The sequence below is a fragment of the Artibeus jamaicensis genome, unplaced genomic scaffold, assembly GCF_021234435.1.
Source record: "Artibeus jamaicensis isolate MK-2021 breed Jamaican fruit bat unplaced genomic scaffold, CSHL_Jam_final scaffold_1019, whole genome shotgun sequence".
Taxonomy (NCBI): domain Eukaryota; kingdom Metazoa; phylum Chordata; class Mammalia; order Chiroptera; family Phyllostomidae; genus Artibeus; species Artibeus jamaicensis.
The window spans coordinates 2301815-2318730 of record NW_026522025.1 but is presented as its reverse complement, the minus strand read 5'-3'; the positions used below and the strand labels follow the sequence as shown (position 1 = coordinate 2318730).

Below are 16916 nucleotides of genomic sequence, written 5' to 3'. Positions count from 1 at the left end.
GCTGAATCTTATGGAACGAGTAAAACATAGCTAAAGACACTGTCTTAAACCACCAGGTCATGATGACTCTTCCATCTTAACAAACAAACAAACAATAACAACAACAACAACAACATTTCTCTTTTTACCCACAGTGCTCTCCAGCTTACAACTGATCCTTTTCTTACCATTTGCAGCCAAAACTCTTAAAATGAAAATTTTTACTTCTTCACAACTTCTATCTCAAAGGTCATGAAATAACTTGACGCAAAATAAAAACATCATTACTGATCATTCTCTCTCTTGTCTTGGCATTAGTAACCTAAATTCACCTTGTTTTCTTCCATTTTCTCTGTCTATACCTTTATTGCCTTTGTGAGTCTCTCTTCTTCTGCCCATATATCCTTTAACATATATATCTATATCTAGGTATAAATAAATATCCCTTATCTATATCTGGGTAGGTATGTTAAAGGATGTATGGATATATATATATATATATATATATATATATATATATATCAGAAGTGTTTTCAGATTATCTTTGCAATTATACAAGAACTACAAGTCCTGTTTTATTCACAAATTACCCATTTATTATATATTTTTAGGTTTTTCCAGATTTCAGGTTCAGGTATACTCCAATCCAACAAACATCTATTGAACACCAATATGTGTGAAATGTTGGAGGCACCAAGTGAGGGATAAAAATCCATTTAAATAAGAATGAATTCTTGCCCAGAGGTTTCAAAATCTATGATGAAATGTAAGCAGGGCTCATATGCAACCAGTATACATTGTTGGCTGCACTCATGGTTTCAGCTGGTGTCTGCTTTCGATGGATATCGACTACCTAGATCTAAAAACTTGGAAAGTTCATTATTATGTTACTGGATTTTAATGTCCTACTTGAAAAATGAGAGTCATACTATCTATCACACAGAATTAGAATAAGGAATAATTAAGATAATGTTGCAAGGAATGAATAGCAAAATAAACAGTAAGTTATCTCAAACTTACCATGCATATATCAGGCTATAAAGGAAGACTAAACAAGCTTTACAGAATCATTGTTACACATATCACATTCTATAAAAATTATACAATTAATTTTGGAGTTAATAACCTAATACATACCCTAAAGCTGCCACACTTGTGGAAATTTAAAATCATATTGTAAATAACTCATGTGTTAAAGAAGAAATTAATGGAAATATGTAGAACCAAAAATGAAATTATTCTCTATAAACATCTGCAGTAATGAACCTGGGGCCAAATTCAAGGGCACTAAATACATATATTAGAAAGGAAATCTGAAAAATAATCAGCTTGGCATTCAAATTATAAGTTGAAAAGGACCATCAAAATAAGCCTAAATAATGTAGAGAAAGGAAATAACAAAAATTAATGAAATGCAAAATAAGATTTTTGGTAAAGAATAAGATGACAGACCTCTGCTAAGATTAACCAAATTAAAAAGGCCTAAGTAAACAATATTACAAATGAATAACAAACATAGAGTTATAGCAGAGGTTAAAATAATAAAATACTTTTAACAAATTTATGCCATTTAGAAACTTATAATAAATTATATGTGCCTAAAAAATGACTTACAAAAAGTGACTCAAGAAGTACTAGAAAACCTAAATGAACATGTATCCATTAAATTGAATCAGCAGTTACAAAATTTCCCCCAAAGGAAAAGCAGGCCCCAATAACTTTACAATTTCTACTGTATACCCATGATTCAAGTATTTCTTATCTTATACAAGGTCTTCCAGAAAATAGAGAGATTGCTGCCTGTTTATCCAAATACATTTTCCTCTTCTTCCCAGGCAAAAAGCTAGACTACATATTCCAGCTTCCCATACCATTAGGTGAAGCCATGTGACTGAATTCTAACCAATGGAATTTGAGTGGAAGTGATGTCATAAAAAGCCCTCAAGTACCTTTCTCCATGTTCTTTTTTTCTTTAGGTTTAACTGAGATGGAGATGATCCCCAGGGAACTTTATAAGCCATGTGTCATCATGAATTTAACTGACACTCTACCCAAATAAAATGAAAACAACAACACATCAGAATTTGTGGGAAGCCACTAAAGCTGTACTTGGAAAAATATCTATACCCAAAAAACTGTAATATTAGAAAAAAATGTGTGAACAATCCTAAAAACTAGAAGAAGTAGAGCAAATTAAGCCCCAAATAAACAGAAAATAGCTAAAAACTAAAGTGAAAAACAGTGAAACAGAAAACAGAAAAACGATAGAGAAAAATCAATAAAACCAAAAGCTGGTTCTTTGAGATCTATAAAATTGATAACCTTCTAGCTAGACTCATCAATAAAAAGAAAAAATGGTCTCTTCTGTTGCCCAAGATGCCAAAAGCAAAGAAGGCTAAAGGGAAGAAGGTGGCACTGACCTCTGATGTTGTGAAACAGGAGGCCAAGAAGATGGTAAATCCCTTGTTTGAGAAAAGACCCCCAAATTTTGGCATTGGACCAAACATCCAGCACAAAGGGGACCTCACCTGCTTTGTCAAATGCCCCCACTACATTCAGCTGCAGAGGCAAAGGAATGTTCTCTGTAAGAGTCTGAAAGTGCCTCCTGCAATTAACCAGTTCACCCAGGCATTTAGTGTGCCAAACAGCTACTCACCTACCTAACCTTGTTCAAAAGCACAGACTAGAGACAAAACAAGAGAAGTAGTAGAGATTGTTGGCTTGGGCTGAGAAAAGCTGCTGGCAAAGGGGATGTCCCTATAAGAGGCCACCTGTCCTTCTTGTACAGGTTAACACTGCCACAACCTTGACGGAGAGCAAGAAGTTGCAGCTGGTAGTGATTGCCCATTCCCTATTGTATTACTAAGGGAAAGGCCAGACCCCAGTGTCTAGTACACAGGACGACCTACACTGTCATTATCTTCACACAGGTTAATTCGGAAGACAAAAAAGCAAAAGGTCTCAAAAAAGGTTGAAGCTATTTGGGTGAATTACAATGACAGATATGAAGATATCTATTGTTACTGGGTAGGTAATGCCCTGGGTCCAAAGTCCGTGGCTTGCATTGCCAAGATGGAAAAAGCAAAGGCTAAAGAACTGACCACTAACCTGGGCTAAGTGTATATTGTTGAGTTTTCTGTCCGTAACAGTAATAGAAATTCTCCTTCAAAAAGAAAAAAGGAGGGCAAAATTACCAACATCAGAAATTAGAGAGGTGACATTACTACAGATCATAAAAGAACAGTAAGGCAATATTACAAACAATTCTATACTAATAAATTTGACAACTTACATGAAATTGAATAATTCCTCAAAAGAAGTAAATTTCCAAAGCTTATTCAAGAAATAGATAGCACAAATAGATACACATCAATTAAAGAAACTGCAATTGCAGTTAAAACTCTTCCTACAAAGAAAACTCCATGTCCATGTGGGTTCACTGGTTAAAGTCTACAAATATTTAAGGATTAGTATTAAATAAGAATTAATATTAAAACAATACCTATTCTACACAAATGTTTCCAAAAATTTTAATACAAGAGAACACTTCAGTTCATTTTATGAGGCTAGTGTTACCTTGGTACCAAAACTGGGCAAGAACAAGAGTGAGAGCAAGAGCAAGAGAGAAAAAGAGAGGAAATAATAAATTATACATATAAGCAAACTTCATCTATGTTCTTAATGTATAACATAGATGTAAAATGAACACAGATCTAAAAGTTCTAAACATTTTAGCAAATGAATACAACATTATATTAAAAGGATACTACATCATGATCAAGGGAGGTTTATCACAAGAATATGGGGTTGGTTTAGCATTTTAAAACCAATCAAAGAAATACACCATATTAACAAGTTTGGAAAGAAAAAACACATGGATCAATATGGATCTATGAAAAATTTGTAAGGCCCAACATCTATTCCTGATTTATAAAAAGCAACTCAGCAAACTAGGATAGAAGGGAACTCTATCTGATAAAAGCCATTTATAAAAAACCAGATGTCATGGATAAAGACTGATTTTCTTCCTAAAATCAGGAACAACACATGGGTGTCCTGATAGAAGTCCTTTCACAACTTCTGTTCAACATTTCACTGATGGTTCTAGACAGTGCAACCAGGCATGCAAAAAGAAATAAAAGGCCTCTTGATTAAAAGAGACAAATAAATGTTTACATGTTCACTGTTATAGTCTGGATGGTTTTGTGCCCCGCCCCCAATTTATATATTGAAATCCTAATGCCAAGTGTGATTGTGATTTTCAACGAGAACTAGAAGGTGGGGCCTTCTAGAGATACATAGGTCATGAGAGTGGAGCTCTCATGAATGGGATTAGCGCTGTTATGAAAATAATCCTGCAGAGCTCACTAGCCCCTTCCACCGGGTGAAGACACAGCAATAAGCAAGGAGAGGGATTTCTCCAGATATAGAACTTCACCACACACAATCTCTAATCAGACTCCTAGCCACCATAATGGAGAAAAATTAATTTCTGTTGTTTATAAGCCACCCAGTTGGTGTATTTTATTATAGCAGCTCAGGTGGACTAAGACTCACAGAGAACATGGTCATCTGTGTAGAAAAGCCTGTGGAATTTTAAATAAACTAGAACAATTAAGTGAGTTTAATAAGATTTTAGGGCACAGGCTCAGTAGACAAAAAACAATAGTCTTCTGAAACTGTATGACTCCCAGAAGAAAACAGGAAAAAAATTTTATGACATTAGTTTTGGCAGTAATTTCATGAATGTGGCACCACCTAAAGCAAAAGTAGACAAGTGGGACTATATCAAACTAAAAAGTTTCTGCATAATAAAGGAAACAATCAACAGAGTAAAAAGGCAACATACATAATGGAAAAAGTATTTGCAAATAATAGGGGTTAATTTCCAAAATATAAAATTCTAACCCAGTAGCAAAAAAACCCCCTAATAACCCAATTTAAAAATGGGTTAAAGACTTGACTATCTATTTCTACAAAGAAGACATACAAATGGCTAGCAGGCATATAAATAGATGTTCAACAGCCCTATATCACTAACCATTAGGGAAATGCAAATCAAAACCACAATAAGATATCAACTCACACCTGTTAGGGTAGCCATTAAAAAAAAAAAAGACAGTAAGCATTGTCAAGAATGTGGAGAAATTGAAACTTTTGTACACTGTTGGTGGGAATGAAAAATGGTACAGCTGCCATAGAAAACAGCATGGAAATTCCTCAAAAAATTAAAATTAGAACTACCATATCATTTATCAATCCCACCATATCTACCATGGGGGCAGGTGTTGGAAGGATTAAATTAACTAACAACTGAAAAACATAAAAAGCTGGGAAGTTATCAAATATGTTATTAATCTGGTGAGAGTAAAAGTGAATCTCTTTAACTTTCAAAACAGTATATTTTATTACTTGTACATCTATTATATAAAATATATTTTCCTTCAATAAATACTAAATGACTTTAAATCTTTGCAAGAGTCATCTTTTTAAAAAATACTTTACTTATTTTTAGAGAGAGGAAGGAAGAAAGGCAGAGAAACATCAATGTGTGGTTGCCTCTCTTGCACCCCCTACTGGGGACCTGGTCTAAAACCCAGGCATGTGCCCTGACTGGGAATCAAACCTTCAACCCTTTGGTTTGCAGGCTGGCTCTCGATCCACTGAACCACACCAGTCAAAGCTAGACAGTTAGCTTAAACTAACTGCTGTCTGGCTCTTCACAGAATCAGTGCTGACAAATGAAACTTGAAATAGCAAGGATATATAATGAAATATTACTTGCAGTAACACTATTAGAAAATGTATCTAAGCCACAACAAATTAGTATTCCTGTAGAAATATCTTTAATGTTATGCTTCACTAGCATCTTTTTTGCTGTTTGCTTTTTTAAATAACTAAAACAAATTCATTAGACAAAAACAAAATTTGTTCATTCTTATACAAATGAGTCTGCCTGGTGCATACTTCATTCTAATTTCTCAAATCCTGAGTTTTGCTTTTCCAGCTGTGGTTCAATACATAGAGCTCTAAGCAAATAATGTATAAAATAAGGATCCTACATCTAGGTGTTTATTTATTTGAAATTAGGATTTTTTTTCATTCTGCATACTTTCAGTAAAGGTTATATTATGGTAGATTATCTCTTTATCTGCTTTGACTTGGTCTATGTTAAATTGATAAAATACAACCTTACTCCTGCTTAACAGTACATCTTTCATTATACAAGTTAGCACATAGCTTCTATCAACACAAATGTCCAACAATGTAATTAAATCATTGCTACTTGAAATTCTTTATACATAAATAATTTAACTCTTTAAACTGTTGAAGCCTTGCATTTCAGTGCATTCTTCAATTTCTGTATCGTCATAGGCAGGCATTGACTGAAGCCACTTCAACGGTTAAAATACTTTTTATCCCCAGGTTTGATAAGCCACCTCTGATTAAGCCACATGTAAATGTTAAATACTTAGATGCACGTTCTAAGTACTGTTTTTCTGTAGACATCTGAGCAAGCAGACAAAATTTGTTGTCCTGGAGTACATACATGTCCTGATGCTTTGTCCTTAGATTGTCAATTTGTTTCTTGAATACTGTAGTCCAGAAAGCTTTACAAATTAACTTCATGATATGTAACTCACCCTTGAACCTCAAGATATCTTTTGTAAGCCTTTCTATCAATCCTGTCCCACTAGAAACCCCATGATTTCCAGCTTAGTAATATAGCGTCTGTTTTCCATTTTCATCTGCTCCGTGAACTTGTACACTCCTGACATCATCTCATTATGGAGAAGCAGAAAAACAATGCCTCGTCCACCATTTCCGGTTTATTCTTCCCAGCTCTCGTTATCCGCTCCGTCAGAGCAGATAACCAGAACCCCTGCTCGTGGGTTCTGGGTAGCGCCTGAGTGATTTGGCCTACACCACAGCTCTCTCAGTCCGCAGCCTGTCCCTCGTTGCTAAGAGACTGAGGAATTCACCGTTTCCTGAAGGCTGGTCCTGGAGTGAGCCAGGTAACTAGGCTGAAGCAGGTACTGGGGAGAGCCCACCCCAGGGCCGCCAAGCCCCTCAGGCCCAACCTTAATATTATCTTCATAATAAGGATATAATTAAGAAATAATTACATAGGGAATAATAATCTAAACATTAACTGTATTACCCATCATATTCCAAGTGTCCCTTATACATAGAGCCAGTGGCAAACTACTTTTAGAATTTGATACCAATAAACATTCTTTTCAGACCAACCAACAATATGTTTGCCAGATAATCAGAATTAGAGACCCAGTGTTTCTTTGCCTTGAATATTACAAAGTTCAAACTAAAATTCATGCTTGATTATGGAAATTATGTTAACTCAAATTTCAAATTTATGGCTTTTTCAGTTTTTCTTCTAGTTCTATCTTTTGTGTATCAGTTCTATTTATGTGATTTTTACTGAAAACTACTTTAAATTCTTTCTGAAAGTAAGAAGGGTATACAATTAAAAAAATCACTGGAACTTTCTTAGTTCTTCAAAGAAAAGGGCCATATTTTATCCACTCTTTTGTCTCTTGAATTTACCCTTGAATTTTGTTTGTAGCATAGCATACAGTAGGAATTTAACTATGAATGGTTCATACTGCCATTTGAAAACTCCTAAACAATGGGAGTGGGATTCCTTAATTCCATAATTATTTACTGAGCACCTACTATGTGCCAGACACTGTCCTGAAGCCAGTGATACTGTGATGAACAAGAAGAGGGTCCTAGGACTCATATTTTAGTTAATGGGGACAAATAATAAACATAGAAGTAAATAAGGTACACATAAGTAAATAAGAATAAGATAACCAAATAATAAACACAACAACAAATAAGAGTGGCAAAGGTCTTGAGGAAATCACTAATAACCAGGTGGAAGTTGGAAAGGTTACCTCGAGATAATGTGTATGTTCATATTACCATCCATAAAAAGATATGAACTGTCAATAAAGGAATACTGCCTATATTTGTCATTGATTCAATCACTGAGGGCATTTTTTGTTTTACAATGCTAAGGAAGTCTTGTTTAAGAATTTAGAAGCAGATGATGTTGAACATTGTATTAGTAGAGCATCATAATAACATAGGCAATTATGTAGTCAAATTCATTATACCAACAACAGCACAGTCTGGTGACTTTCACTAAGGTAGTTTTCTAGTTTTATACCTTATGTTTCCCCTGAATTTTCATAGATTTTCTTCACTGCAGCCTTTTCTCCAAAAGATAAGTGGGCCATAGGTCAAAAAGTACATGTGCATCACCCTCACCTGTTAGGATGAGTACTGAAGTTATTAGCTCCCCTGACTCAAATTAGACAGGTGTGATGTCAGTGAGACCATCGTTTGCTTTCTTCATGCAGTTGCAGCATCCTCTGGTGGGCACTAATTGGTTCAATGGCTTTTGAGAAAAGCTTTTATGGTTTCTGAGAAACAGATTTTAGGCATTTAGCACAGCAATAATATATGTAGTGCTTCATTATTTTCATTAAATTATCAACTTTACAGAGCATTATGTTAGAGCTTATCATCAGATCTAAACAAACATCTGAGAGATATGCAATTACAAAAGTACAAATAATACTGATACTACTAATAATTGTTAGTTATTTCCAATGGTCATACATAATTCTGGAAAGTCTTCAATTTGAATTTAAAGAGTAAAATAGAACTTTCTCATGCAACTTAAATTCTTTAGTTGCAGCTATCCATTTGTATATTTTGACTTCTACTCCATGTACAATTTATTATCCATTCAGAAAATTGAAAAGCCAACTGGAAAAGGTAAAATGAGTTATTTAAGTATAAATTTTTATCCAAAGGGACACAAATTATTTGTTTCTAATGTCTGATACAAAATTGATAAAATAAAATACTATAATTTATGAAGCAAATAAAAACAATCCTTAGTTATTATAGGATCCTTTAGAACTCAATTCCATAAATAAATATTGATATATATAACAACATATAGGAAAAAGCTGGAGACTAATGTTATTCCTGAAATCTATCACCTAATTATGGATGTTGCTGCTTCCCAAGGAACATCTGTAATAAGTCAAAGGGTTTCAAGAGAACAAAGACAAAGTCATGACAATGGGATTAACTGGAAACCCCAAAGCCCTGAGATCCCACTCAGAGATAGGGAGTGTTTGTCAGGACAGTAAGTTACACATGGCTGTCATATCAAGATGCTTCTTATACCAAAGAACTGCAGAGGAGGTGGAACTTAAGTAAGAACTCAATGGATTCATAACCATTTTTCTACTATTCCTTTCTAACCCTGACAAGGAACTCTGAAATGAAAAAGCAATTATGGTATTTAAGTTCATAATATATCTAAAATGATCAAATATGACTGTAAATTAACCTCTTAAAAACTGGCCAAAGAATGAAAGGGAAAAACAGACTAATCTGTTCCACAACAATCTGAAACTTCCCTCCTTATAGAATCAGATCAATACTGCATAATTAGCACACCTTATTACGAGCAGTCTTATAGGTGTGTCTGTATAGTAAATGCGTTTTATACAATTCCATCCATGAAACTACCTATGTGAAAGGTTTCCTTATATTTAGTGTTGTGATATCATTTTTATAAATGCTATCTTGACCCAGTTTTGAGGCCCTGGCTGGAGGCCAGTCATTTCCCTTTCTTGAGTAGCCAATTAAGCCCATACCCTCATCCACCTCCCTTAAAGGGCTCTCACACTCCAGGCCACTGTACACTGACCCTAACTCCCCAGGGCCGTGTACCAGAGAGCCAAGAACAGCCTTTACATCGCAAAGCCTGCCGAAATTATTCAAACTAGCTAATCTTAAGCCTGTTTACTATAGCCCATCCTGTCCCTTCCCACAAAAACCAAAATAGAGCCACTTGCCCATTGTTCCCCTCTCTCGCTCTGCCTCTTGACCAACCCTGGTGCTTGACCTGAGTTGGCCTGCACGGCATGCTGTTTCTCTCCAGGGAGCTCTGAGTATAACAAACTGTAAAACTCTTTCTGGTTTCTCTCTTTTGATCCACATCTGGCCTCATTCATGGCATCAATAATAGTTATCAAAAGGGTCTATAGTTCTCTCATAGACAATTATTTTCTGTGAATTTGCAGCTGCCACAAATCAGCAAAAGTAACTGGCATGTTATGTTATCCAAACACAGTTTTATTATAGAACAGTTCCAATGAGGCATTTATTCAGCCAATATGCTGCACCTGAACGTTTGATCAACAAAAGTCTATTCTTAAGGTTGATTTTTTTAGTGACGGTATTAAGAAAGAAAAACCTTTAAAATAATTTAAACTCTCTAAAGTTTTTTTTCTTAATCTTCACCTGAGGATAATTTTTTCATTGCTTTTAGGGAGAGAGAGGAAAGGGGAGAGAAAAACATCAATTGGTTGCCTTCTTATGTGCTTCGATCAGAGACTGAACCTACAACCTGGGCATGTGCCCTGACAGGAAGCAAACCTGTGAACTTTCAGTCTGGGGGACGACACTCCAACCAACTGAGCCACACCAGCAGCTAGGGCTAAACTATCTTTGAAGAGATTATTACAAAGGAGTAACCAGGTTGGATGAGCAAGGCAGCAGGCAGAAGGACTGGAATCTAACATAAAAGTATGCACCAATGAAAAAACACTTTCTTTGCTTGCCACCATCCCTTGCACTACACCCAAAACTTCTGGTGTTGAGTGATGACTATAAGGGGATTATGCAAAAAATTATCCTGTATGCAAGAATATCTGACATTGTATATTTGTACAAGCCAGGAAATGTTAAATAATTTAATAAATCGAACTGCCAGCACAGTAATAATGCTTGATTTTTATTTTTCAGGTCATCCTGTGATTCTCCCAAGAATTATAATAATTTAACAGCTGGGCTAGTCTTTGGGTTACTTTTTAAATATACTACTTCACAAGTATACAGTTATTTGTACTAGATGTAAATCTAGGAGCAGCATAGCAAAAGAGCCTGAGAAACACTAGAGTTGGTGACATACTCACCTAATGGATTCCACTCTGCCTTTGTTGATGTTCCCTGTCTTATCCCCGAAGATAAGCTCTAAAATCATTACAACTTGAAAGGGAAGAGGTTTTAGACATTATCTTTTTAATGTTTATATCAGTAATATCCCAATGCTATTTTACCTTATGTTAGATATAAAATACATCCAAATAAAAGGGGAAGGGGAAGGGAGAAGGGGGAGACTGGTTGAAAGAGAGTAATCAGTCAAAGAACATATATGCGTGACTCATGGACATGGGCCATGGTGTCAGGATTGACTGTGGAATTGGGGGACAGGTTGGGCGGAGGGGAGAAAAAGACAACTATATAATAGCATAAACAATAAAATATTTAAAATAAAGAAATTGAGAAAAAAGAAATAATTATAAATCCTGCAAAAATAAAATAAACCCAAGATCGACAGTAAATTGGAGCTTATTTCTTACTAACAGTAGAAGTTCTACAACTAGACTGAGTTTTACTGTAAAATATTTTTAGGCAAACTAAGAAAAAGTTTCTGTTTGCTGCACATACTTATTTCTTTTTCCCTTCCTTTACCAATTTTAGTTGTAGATAATTTTTTTCCATCTACTTTGAGCTATAAAGCCTCCATCCAGCCTTAGCTGGTTTGATTCCCAGCTAGGGCACATGCCTGGATTGCTGGCCAGGTCCCCAGTGGGCAGGGCGGAGGCAACCACACATTCACATTTTTCTCCCTCTCTTTCTCCCTCTTTTCCCTTCTCTAAAAAATAAATAAATAAAATCTTAAAATTTTTTTTCTTCTTCAGAACTTACATTTACTTTGAGGGTATATGATTACGCATCTACTCACCTCACCTTTTTAAACTTCAGAGAGTGAAGAGCTGAGGTGGAGGACAGTCTATCCCTGCTTCAAGTTGTCAGCTGATGGTCAATGGCGCGAAGTCACTGAGTCTCTGATTTGGGGTGCAGTGAAGAAGAAAACTTTACTCAGTACAAAGCAGCTTGATTGTGATACAGCATGGCTGTGAGCTGCGAGGCAGCCCTGTACCTTCTCAAGCTAGACAGCCTACTGCTCCTTACCTGTCTGCTCTGTTGAGCTCCATCTGATCTGCTCTGCTCTGTGCTGGCAAGACATCTTTGGTGGTTCAGTTCAGCCAGAGGAATGCAGTCTTCAGTGGAAGAGCAAAGTGTGTTCCAGAGCCAGAGGGGAGCTGGCTTATTTAAACAGAAGTCCCCACCTTGGTCCATGATTGGTCTGTCCTCATGCAAATCAGGACTCTGAATCTTTGCAGTTTGATCCAAAAGGCACTGTCCTGATTGGTGAGAATAGAGCTTCTCCTGTTAGTCCAAGCTGTACAGCTCTGATTGGATGGGGAAAGCCTCAGGCCTATTGGTTGAAATAGATTCCACGAACTCCTTTATAAGGGCTGCTCAGATGGCAGGAACACAGTGCAGGCAGGCAGTTCAGTATAAGAGGTGGGCAGCTTAATCCAGGATTCTGTCTCAACTGCAGTTTGTGTAAGAGGCTCCTGTGTGGAAATGACTGTTAGGTTCTGCTCTTTTTTTTTTTGCTTGTTTGTTGTGTGTGTTTGTTTTTTTAATCTGAGCCCAGTTAGCCTTCAGGATAAATTTTTAGTAAGTACTTCTTTCTCAGGGTTCACAAAGGAAATAATAAAGATATCTAAGATACGAAGTATTTTTACACATGGAGAAAAAAAAAGCACAATTGTTAAATTCACGGTAGAAATAGACCACAGAAGCAGACTGAGATACATGATGGCAGCAAGAAAAAAAGTCCTGCTTAAATAGTTTCAATATCTTCTTAGAGGAGACACAAGTTTTGTATTCAAGTGTATGCTTCAATACTCAGAAGCATTGCTACCTTAGTTACTAAATTAGATTTTTGCCTCAACTATCTTCCAATACAACTTCTTGAGATATACCTCATATAAATGCTTTTCACACCATAACACTCACTACTTCCTGAATATGCTAAAGGTTTTCCATCTTTGGTCATCATTTACCTAGTTCCACTCTTCTGGAAGGCTTTTCATTCACTGTTTTGCCTGTTAGAAAGATTGCCTATTTTTAAAGGTTTAGTTAAAAAAATACTACCTTCTTTATTAAACTATCACAGATTTCACCAGTTAAAATTCATTCTGCTTCCCCTCTCCTACCTTTGTTGTTTGTAGTTTATCTATAATGCCATCCTACCTCTTAGATGTATCCGTCTCACAAAGTCACAAAAAGTCAGACCTGGAATCTGAAAGGCATTGGCAGCCTCAGAGGAAGTTTGGTCACTTAAGTCCTCTCTTAATTTCAGTTGGCCTCTACCCAAGCTATCACATATAAAGATACATTCTAAAAATTGTGGATTTGCTCCAAGGGCTCAACTTCAAGACAAGTCCCGTAACTTTCACTTCCAATCAGAATGCCTATTCTTAAGCTCCTCTTCTTTAAGGGTGTGTAGGAGCTCCCACTGCTGGAAGATGCTCTTTTTTACCAGATTGTAAACTCTTTCAGGGCCAGGTGCAGAATGCCCTTATTGCACTCCCAGTTTGCTGCACTCAAGAAAAAACAAACAAAAGTACTCATGAATCAGGAAGAGACAATTGGGTTTATGGTACCTTGGAAAGCAAGGTTAACAGAAGACAGCTTTGCAATGTAACTCAAGGTCAGTGGAGATGGATACTGTTTTAGAATAAAAATATCTAAAATTTATGCTAGTAAAGAATATGAATATGGCATACAGTCCAGATGAGAGCTATTGATAGGAGATTAATCTTCACAATGAGAAATATCTGAGTTTTAAATATTTGGTAGAATCAACAATGTATAAACAAAAGAGAATTGGAGACAAAGACTGAGGTTTACTCCCCAGCTGGGGACCAAACCTGCAACCCAGGCATGTGCCCTGACCGGGAATCAAACTGGTGACCTTTTCGTTTGTGGGACAATGCCCAACAAACTGAGCCACACCAACTGGGGCAATAGTTCTTTTATATTACACATAGAGAAATAATGTCTCTAGAAACTTCTCTTTACCAACCTGGCATATATTTCAATGCAATAACATGAGCCTAAATCATGAAAGTTGTAGGACTTTAAGTATATCCTATGAAATTACTGGACAAACATATCATCTGTAGACTACTTGTTCAAACTTTGAGTTTTAGAAAGAACATTAAAATACTAACAATGTGCATTCAACACAGAGGAAAAAAACATTTTGATCTAAAGCTTAACAACAGTTAGTGTGGCAACTTCACTCATGGAGCACTTCTTTTTTTTACTTAAGGTACTCAAAGGAACAGGTCTATGAAAGTTCAACTTTGATTGAAAATATTCCATCTCACTATTCCATACTCCTCTCAATATTCCATACTCTTAATATTCCATACTCCTATTTACATAGGAGTATGTAAAATCAACAGTTAGTTTTCTCATCTCATTTATCTGACACAAGACTTGTTGGTCTTCAGGTTTTAAATCATTGGAAAAAAATCATGCTTTACTCCCTGGCCAGTGTGGCTTAGTTGGTTGAAGTATAGTCCCGTAAACCAAAAGGTCATCGGTTCAATATCCAGTCAGGCACATGCCTGGGTTGCGGTTCAATGTTTCTTTCTCACATCGCTATTTCCCTCTCTCTCTTTCTCCCTTCCCCTCTCTCTAAAATCAAAATGCATATCCTTGGATGAGGGTTAGAAGTATTATGCTTTATGTTTGTGAAAAAATGTTCCTGTGTTTCCCTCTATGTTGCAATTCTATAGGTAAAAGAGAATAGATTTACAAGATCAGTTTTTCTAGCTTTAAGTAATATAATCAACTTGATAGGAAACTGTCATGAATTTTCCAATAAATGTAATGATTTCTCTTTTTTATATATTTGTATTATTTGAATGTAATATAATAACTCAAATGTGATGTTGAGTACAAATCACATTTCTAGACTTACATTTTTCTTTCTTTCCCAAATATTTTTTTTGCTTTAGATACCTGTCTCTTTTGTGATTCATTCCAACCACTTATCAATTTAATTCCATCCACTTATCAATTTAAATATATACAACTTTTGATTTTTTTTGGTGAAATCTTCCATTTGGTCATAGGGACTAATTATTTTGTAGACCTGGGTGAAATTCTTCCAAAGTGTTCTGGAGATTCCATCATATGACCATATTTAATTCCCATATTGTTTGCCAGTTTAAATGAACATAGAAATTTTAGCTTTTCTTAAATAAATTCTTTTTTAATGATCTTGATACCTAATACTTATATTTATTGATCTATATTCAATTCATCCTGATTCCACAAAGAATCTGATCTACTCACAAGTTTCTTTCATGTACATATTTTTCTCACAACTTTCCCTGTTAGCTTTTTTTTAATTTTTAAAAATATTTTAATGTACATGCCATTACTGAAATTGCTGTTCTACCTTTGCTTTTTAAAACAAATTGAGTAACTACCAAAATCTATTTTTCACTTTATTCCAAAGACTTCTTGATTTACCGTTTGTACAATCAAACCTATACTTTTCTCTGACTGAAGGACTGTTTTGAGCTTTGGCTGATGTTTTTTGTTTCATAGTGGTTAAGGATGAAGGAGTTTTACTGTCCTTTTGGGTAAATTCTGGTAAATGAATTTTCTGAGAATACCTGCCAAGTGGTCCTATCACTTATTAAACTACTTAAAAACCATAATCCTCCATGACATGCTTTAAATAAATCACTGTGGGCTCTTTTCCTTTTTTTCTGTTTAACACATAAAGTATTTTTAAACACAGTGATTTAAACAGATCATATGGTTTCTGTGTTATAAAACTCTAATGAATTATTTTTAAAAATTGTTAGCAATGTACTAAAACATATCTATTTCATTTTTGGTATGAAATGATTATTTTTATTGTCCTTGAGAATTGGTTGAACTTAAAATACTGAGATGCTTACTAAGTCTTTTTTATTCCCATGAGCTTTTCTCAATGCATTCACCATCTATGTGTCAGATTACATTGTTAATATCTAAAGTATGTTGGATTGGTATTTTTTTTCAATTGCCTTTTTTCTTAATTAATTTAAAATTCCTTTATGACATGTAATCTGATACCTCTGTGTTTCCAACTTCTTATAATTCCTAACAATATTATTTCTTTGCAGTTAAAGTAGAACAGAGTTTTTTTTCTTATTTTTTTTTAAATGGATGTTTTTATGGTTTCACTGATTTTTTAATTTACCTTATAAAATGATCCTTAAAATATTTCCAAATAAAACTTTTCATTGCCAATTCTTGCTCAATATAAGTAGTTTAGTTCAGCACCAATGTTCATCCCCCCCCCCTTTTTTTGATCTGAATAACATTATAAACACAACCATAACATAATAAAGCAAATGTTTAGACCACTTTGTTATTCAGCTCTGGCTGGTGTGGCCCAGTTGGTTGGAGCATCTTCCCATAAACCAGAAGGTCACAGGTTCTATGCCTGGTCAGGGCATATGCTTAAGTTGCCAATTTTGTCCCCACTCAGGGCTTTTACAAGAGGCAGCCATTGACTTGTCTCTAACTCCCCACCTTGCTCACTCTCTAAAAGCAATGAAAAAATGTCCTTGGGTAAGGGGGAAAAAAAGTAAATCACTTTGTTATTCAATATTAAATCATTAATTGTGATTAAAATTATTGTATAAAATTCTTTGTATCAGTCTAAAATGCCACTGGAAAAAATCTGCTAAAGAAAGTAGTAGGAATATTAACTATAAAATGAAGCTGCCTTTTTGAAAATCTGATTACATTAGTTTAATTTAGAATATAGAAACCATATGATCTGCTTAAAACACTGTGTTTTAAAAATCTGATTTCATTAGCTTAATTTAGGAAAGCTTTCCCTGACTCTCATAGATAGGGAGAGTTAACTCTTTCTATTGGCTTCTAGA

General features: G+C 35.2%; 2 pseudogenes; one reads left to right on the top strand and one right to left on the bottom strand.

Annotated features, from left to right (window-relative positions):
• Positions 1-2355: 2355 nt before the first annotated feature.
• LOC119051805 (60S ribosomal protein L7a-like) lies at positions 2356-3096 on the top strand (annotated as a pseudogene).
• Positions 3097-6348: 3252 nt separating this feature from the next.
• LOC119051796 (trafficking protein particle complex subunit 6B-like) lies at positions 6349-6802 on the bottom strand (annotated as a pseudogene).
• Between the last annotated feature and the right edge of the window lie 10114 nt (positions 6803-16916).